This window comes from Callithrix jacchus, chromosome 3, assembly GCF_049354715.1.
Source record: "Callithrix jacchus isolate 240 chromosome 3, calJac240_pri, whole genome shotgun sequence".
In the NCBI taxonomy this organism is placed as follows: domain Eukaryota; kingdom Metazoa; phylum Chordata; class Mammalia; order Primates; family Cebidae; genus Callithrix; species Callithrix jacchus.
Genome location: NC_133504.1, coordinates 141,589,963 through 141,597,500, shown reverse-complemented (window position 1 = coordinate 141,597,500; position 7,538 = coordinate 141,589,963). Strand labels below are relative to the sequence as shown.

The 7,538-nt window shown below is 38.1% G+C and overlaps 1 pseudogene; it reads right to left on the bottom strand.

Moving 5' to 3' along the window:
- Positions 1-2,875: 2,875 nt before the first annotated feature.
- On the bottom strand, positions 2,876-3,533 carry LOC100406313 (peroxiredoxin-6 pseudogene; annotated as a pseudogene).
- Positions 3,534-7,538: the final 4,005 nt, after the last annotated feature.

The window sequence follows — 7,538 nt, the reverse complement described above, 5'->3', positions numbered from 1 at the left end:
ACATGCACAGGCATGTTCATCATGGCACTGTTTACAATAGCAAAGACCTGAAACCAACCCAAATGCCCATAAATGATAAGCTGGACAAAGAAAATGCAGCACATATACACCACGAAATACTATGCAGCTATAAAAAAAAAAAACAATGAGTTTGTGTCCTTTGTTTGGACATGTATGAACCTGGAAACCATCATTCTCAGCAAACTGACACAAGAACAGAAAATCAAACATAGCATGTTCTCACTCATAGACGAGAGCTGAAGAATGAGAACACGTGGACACAGAGAGGGAAGCATCACACACTGGGGTCCGTTGTTGGGGAGCTAGGAGAGGGATAGTTGGAGGGAGGGTGGTGAGGGATAACATGGGGAGAAATGTCAGGTATAGGTGATGGGAGGATGGAGGCAGCAAACCACCTTGCCATGAATGTACCCAGGCAACAATCTTGCATGATCTGCACATGTACCCCAGAATCTAAAGTACAATAAAAAAAAAACTTCTACAGCTGTAAACAACTTTTCCTATGTGAAAGAGCAACTAACTCCTTCTATTTCTTGAGATTTTTTTCCTAATTGTTGACTTAATAATTTTTCTCCTTCAAAAGGGCAGAAATCCTAACTTCATCAAGAACTTTTACTCATTTTTGACATAGTTTCTGGTACACATACCAATCTAAAAAGTAAATAATGGCTTCATTATAAATTTATGCTCATGAATCTTAAAGGTACCCTAGAAATCACACCATGTCTCACTTGCCAATTCTCCAGGAAACCCTCTCCAAGCCTTCTTCACTTCCTTCTATCCTTGTATCCCAGTGTAATGGAAAAAAAGAAAAGCCATCAGTGGCTATCATGTAACCTGTCTATGTCTGTTCCTGTCCTACTTTTGTTTCTTCTGACCTAAAAATAATCCCCTATTCTGTGCTTTGGGTCTTATTCTCTGCCATTTCTTAGATTTGTAATACTAAAATGATCCTTTCTTACTCTCACAGATTTATTAATGCCCACTCTGCTTCATTTATATCTACCTGGTTTCCACAGTCATTAAAGCTTATGATGCTTGTCTTATGTTATAATAATAGTGTGATTTTTTTTGCATATTTGGCACATTTGTCAAAAATGAGTTCACTGTAGATGTATGGAATTATTCTGGATTCTTTTTTCTCTTCCATTGGTCTATGTATCTGCTTATTTTTTAGTACCATGCTGTTTTGGTTACTATAGCTCTGTGGTATAATTTGAAGTCAGGTAATGTAATTCCCCCAGTTTTGTGTTGTTCTGCTTTGTTTTGGCCTTGGCTATTCTGAGTCTTCTGTGGTTCCATATAAATTTTAGATTTTTTTTCCAAATTTTAACAAAGGATTTTATTTGTTGTTTTCTAAAAATTAAAATCCAGAAAATAGCAACCCACTGCAAGAAGAATTATATAACAAAACATTTTCATTCGTTCTCTCATCTTTTCACATGGTGTAGTCTATCATGTATACATCATCAGAAAAAAGACTGATAAATGCAAAGTCTGTGTGAAAGTCACATGGCACTAGCATTGCTCACACCTGCTATACCTCCTTGGAAGCCAAGGGAAGCCACTTCTGCCGTCTCTCCATTTTGATAGAATCTTATCCCAAAATTTTTGTAGCAAAATATTTAAAGGTCTCTTCCCCTGCTCTTCACTTCAGTTATCTACTAGAAAGGTACAGAATTAAAAAATCTTTTTCCCCCAGCTGTGATCAAAACAGAATATTAAAAAGCATCTAAGTTCCTGGATATTTACAGGGGAAGTTTTTCTGTTTGTTTTTTGTTTTTTTGTGGGTTTTTTTTTGAGATGGAGTTTCGTTCTTGTTACCCAGGCTGGAGTGCAATGGTGTGATCTCGGCTCACCACAACCTCCGCCTTCTGGGTTCAGGCAATTCTCCTGCCTCAGTCTCCTGAGTAGCGGGATTACAGGCACGCGCCACCGTGCCCAGCTAATTTTTTGTATTTTTAGTAGAGACAGGGTTTCACCATGTTGACCAGAATGGTCTCAATCTCTTGACCTCGTGATCCACCCGCCTCGGCCTCCCAAAGTGCTGGGATTACAGGCGTGAGCCACCGCGCCCGGCCTACAGAGGAAGTTTTACTCTAAGTTCCTGAGTTTTATACTTGGCTATTTACAGAGGAAGTTTAACCTCAAGTTCTACCATTCTTCAAAATGGGTGACAGTAAAAAAAATTGATATCCATTCTCTGATGGAGTAAAGCAAGCTTTCTCAACCATCAGCAAGTATGACCCCATTGGCCACAAGCCCTGCAGAGATCCAACAAGATTTGAGTTTTAAATACAGAACTAGTAGAGAGTGCTGATGTACGAACATAATTGAGTGCTGCTGAAGGCAAAGAGTAAAGAATCCCAAGAAACTTATTAGTGACTTTTGTTGTTGTTGTTGTTTTAAGACAGTCTCACTCTGTCACCAGGTGCCAGGCTGGAGTGCAGTGGTGTGATCTCGACTTACTGCAACCTCCACCTCCCAGGTTCAAGCAATTCTCCTGACTCAGCCTCCAGAGTAGCTGGGACTACAGGCACATAGCACCATGCCCAGCTAATTTTTGTATTTTAGTAGAGATGGGGTTTCACTATGTTGGCCAGGATGGTCTCGATCTCTTGACCTCGTGATCCACCCACCTTGGCCTCCCAAAGTGCTGGGATTATAGGCATGAGCCACAGTGCCAGGCTATAGTACCATTTTCATTTAATAAGCCAGTAGTATAGCAACCTAAAAACCTTGGCTGTGATGACACCAGGATATTTTATGGAATTGTTGCAGGAAAACATGACTGGCAGCTCACATCCTCTGGCTCACAACACCAACTTCTCCAAGAGACTTAAGGCTGGAGTGTTTAGTAGAGGTATTTCTTGCCAGATGGGAGCTCTTTGGTGAAGACTTCTTTCAGGAAGTTTTTTGGCTTCCTCTTCAGGAATGTTTGGAAGGACCATCACACCATCCCCATCCTTTCAATCATCTGGAGTGGCAACCCTCTTTTCTGCTGTCAGCTGGAGAAAGATAACTACCCTGAGAGTCTCATCAAAGTTCCTGCCAGTGGTAGCTGAGTAAAAGATAGGCAGCTTCAGCTTCTTATCAGAACCAAAAACAAACACCACGTGAGCTGTCACAGGCATGCTCTTTTCATCCTTCTCTGCTGAATCCAGCATGCCCAACAGGATGGCAAAGTCCTGATTCTTATCATTGCTGATGGGAAAAGGTAACTTTTCTGTAGGCTCTTCACCATTGTAAGCATTGATATCCTTGCTCCAAACGAGATGGTCCTCAACCCTGCGTACTGAAAAGGTAATCAACTTAACACTCCTCTTGGAAAATTCTGGTGCCAGCTTTGCAGCCCTGCCAAGCTCTGTGGTACACACTGGAGTGAAGTCCTGAGGGTGGAAGAAGAGAATGCCCCATGAGTCTCCCAGAAAGTTGTGGAAACGGAAGCAGCTGACGGTGGTATTGGCCTCAAAGTTGGGAGCCACATCCCTGAGAAGCAGACCTCTGCTCATGGTGGCAGTGGTGAGGAGGGGGCACAGCTCAGACAGCAACCAGCCAGGTGTTTCTGGCAAATAAGCTAGAATTTTTTATTCTGTTTCTGTGGAGAATGTTCATTGGCATTTATTTATTTCTCTGTGTCTAGCTTACTTCTTTTTTCTTTTTAATTTTTGTGGATACACAGTATGTGTACATATTTATGGGTTACATGAAATATTTTGATACAGGTATGCAAAGCATAATAATTGTATCAGGGTAGATAGAGTACTCATCACCTCAAGCATTTGTCTTTTGTGTTACAAACAAGCCAACTATACTCTTTTAGTTATTTTTAAGTGAACAGTTAACTTATTTTTTACTGTGTTTTCCCTGTTGTGCTAGCAAATGCTGGGCATTATTTGTTCTTTCTAAATATTTTTTTGTGCCCATTAACCATTCCTCCTTCCCTCCCACCCCACCCCACTAACTTTCCCAGCTTCTGGTAATCATCATTCTACTCACTATCTCCATGAGTTCAATTGTTTTAATTTTTAGCTCCCACAAATAAGTGGAACATGCAATGTTTGTCTTTCTGTGCCTGGCTCATTTCACTTAACATAATGATCTCTGGATCAATCCATGTTTTTGCAAATGACAGGATCTCATTCTTTTTTATGGCTGACTAGTATTCTATTGTGTATATGTATCACATTTCCTTTATTCATCTGTCTGCTGATGGACACTTAGGTTGCTTCCAAATTTTGGCTATTGTGAATACTACTGCAATAATCATGGAAGTGCAGGTATCTTTTTGATACACTGATTTCCTTTCTTTTGGGTGTAGAGAGTAGATACCATATGATCAAATGATATATCATTGTAATTTTCTTTTGCATTTCTCTGATAATCGATGATGTTGAGCACCTTTTCATATACCTGTCTGCCATTTGTACGTCTTCTTTTGAGAAATGTCTACAATGTCTACTCAGATTTTTTGCCCATTTTTAAATTGAATTTTTAGATGTTTTTCCTAAGAGTTATTTGAACTCCTTATATACTCTTCTTATTAATTCCTTGTCAGATGGATAGCTTACAAATAATTCCTCCCATTCTGTGGGTTGTCTCGTCACTTTGTTGATTGTTTCCTTTGCTGTGCAGAAGATTTTGAACTTGATGTGATCCCATTTGTTCATTTTTGCTTTGGTTGTCTGTGCCCATGGGGCATTGCTCAAGAAATCTTTGACCATTCCATTGTGCTAGAGAGTTTTAACCACTGCTCTTTTATTAATTTCATAGTTTAGGTCTTAGATGTAAGTCTTAAACAGGAAAATTGGAAATTCCTCCACACGCTATTAACACTGCACATATTGCCACTGTTACGTATTTCATGATCATTTGCATTTTGCCCCTGTGAATTGCCAGTTCATATGCATTGCCCACTTTTAAATTGGACTGATTTTTATGTCATTTAATGAAAGGTTTTTGTACATTACAGATACAAACCCTTCTTCTAACAAATGAGTTCCAAATATATCTACTTTTGGTCATTTAAGTTTTGATTTTTGTTATGGTATCTTCTCAACAGAAGTTTTGAATATTTATGTTGTCAGATTAATATTTTTCCTTCATTTTTTTCTGGGGTTCTTGTCTTGCTTAAAGAATTTGCTTTGATTTCAAACTGATATAAATGTTCCTCTGGATTATATTCCAATATTGTAATAATGTTATAAAGATATCATTTTATATATGCAGACTTTTAATTCAACTAGAATTTGTTTGTACATAGTATAAGCTAAGTAAAGATCTAATTTTATTGCCTGATTCAAATTCTAGGTCTACTATTTAATAGCTGTGTGACTTTGGATCAGTTACTAAACCTCCCTGTGTTCTAGTGCTCATTTGTAAATGGGAATAATAATAGTATCTATCGCACAGAGTTGTTATGAAGATTGAATGAATACATGAGAAGCCCTTAGAATATACCAGGCATATAGTAAGTGCTAATTAAATGCTAGTTATTAGCTGACCCAATCTTGATACCATTCATTAAACAATTTTTTTCTATCAATAATGCCCCTTTTAGCAATATAAAGTTGGCATATATACCTGGATCTGTTCCAGACTCTACTGTGTTCCATTGATGTATATATAAATAACATACTGTTTTATTATTAGATTTATAGTACACTTTAAAATCTAGGCAGAAAACTTCACTGTCCCTAATTCTTTTTCAAAACTTTTTTGGCAATGTCTCATCTATATAAACTTTAAGATAATCTTATCCCACAATATTCAGATATATAAATTTTAAATGACTTAAAAATAATTTTGGATGGAGGAAGGAAAATAAATTATCAGCTCCACTTTGTCCAAAGGGAACAAGTGCCAAACTTAGTACAAAACTAACATCAAAAGTAGAGATTTAAATTTGCCATCATCCTTTTGAAGCCACTCACAGCTTTTGTCATGAGGATGCAAATTCCAGAAGCTGTAGGAAAAGGGAGAAATTGTCTCATTCATTCATTCATTCATTCATCCATTTGAACAAATCCTACTATTTGCTAGCCACTCTTCCATTATGGAAATCTAAATGTTTACACTGTGAGAGGACATACTGGCAAAACAAGCCATTTAAAGGCAGCTATTTCATCAGATTGCTCTGAATCTGGACAAGTGTTAGCTTCTCCCTAACTCTATCCATGGGATACAACACAAGGATCCTTGTGTGTTTACTTTAAACTGTGTTTGGCACATATGCTTTCTAGGATAAAATAGTTTATCTGGATTTGCAAAATCATTTCCTGTCGTTCCAAGATCAAGCACCATCTTGACTTGTAAACATGTACTCTTCTGTCCGCACAGGCAGCTTAGAGGGCACCAATTCAGGTTTCCCTTCCGATTGTGACCAGGAAGAAGCCCAATAAATATTTCAAACATAAAAGGATTGTTATAACAAAGGGGTCTTAAAATCCTCCTGGGTTATCTGAACAGCTTTCCGTTTCATTTTGTTTTCACCTCTCCCCCCTTGAAATTAGAAGAGATTTTTCTCAGAATGAAATACAAGTTTATGCACACAAAGATGGAGATTAGAAAAGAAAACAAATAACAACAACAAAGAAAAAGAAGTGGGGATCTCATAAAGGAAGGTGTAGATATTAAGGGGGAGAGAAATGTTACATTAGGAAGACAATCTGACCACAGGCCAGCTTTGGTAATCCTATTCAGGGTGCTACTGATAGCAAGCGATTCCTCGCTCAGTAACAACTCTATATATTTGTGTTATAAACACAAACCTATCAGAGCATGCATTACATACACCTTACCATGACATGGCAGATGGTGCCTGGCTTCCAAGATAAGCTTTATGGAGAGTGAGGGTGAAGGGACAAAAGAAGGTGAGAGACCCAGGGAAAAAAAAAAAAAAAAAAAAAAAAACACTCCCTTAATCTTTTGATGTTACCAAAGTGATCCTTGATGAAAGAGCGTCAGTCTTACTTTTCTCCCTTTCCATAGATTAAAATTGGAGGCTAAATATCATCAAAAGATGGCTTCCTTGGAGGATATAGATTCCTAGAAGCCTCGAGCCAAAAGCCCAAAGCAAACAACCATGGATACATTGGTTAGGCATAATTGCAAGTCACTTTTTCAGCTTTATTTCTTCAAAGTCACTCACAATGAGTGCCACACTGAATGATCTCAAAGAGTCTTTATTCTTTGACTCCTTACATAGATTAAAGAAGGCAAGTGATAACGCCCTGGAAATTGTGCAGAAGCCTCACAGCCCAAGGTAATTTATAAGAAGTTTGCATTCACAAAAAGTACCACTCCACAGTGGAGTATTTAGCTAACTTAGGGATAACAGTATCTGACCCAAATGCAGCAAATTACATTACAATAAAAGCAACAAAACAATGAATCAAGTCATCAGGTCAAAAGTATATATTATGAACAACTTCAGGCTCGATTCTGTGACAGGCACTGGGTGGAGAAGTATAAGAATAAGCCCCACAGCCTCATCCTCTATGACTATCTTTCTAGTT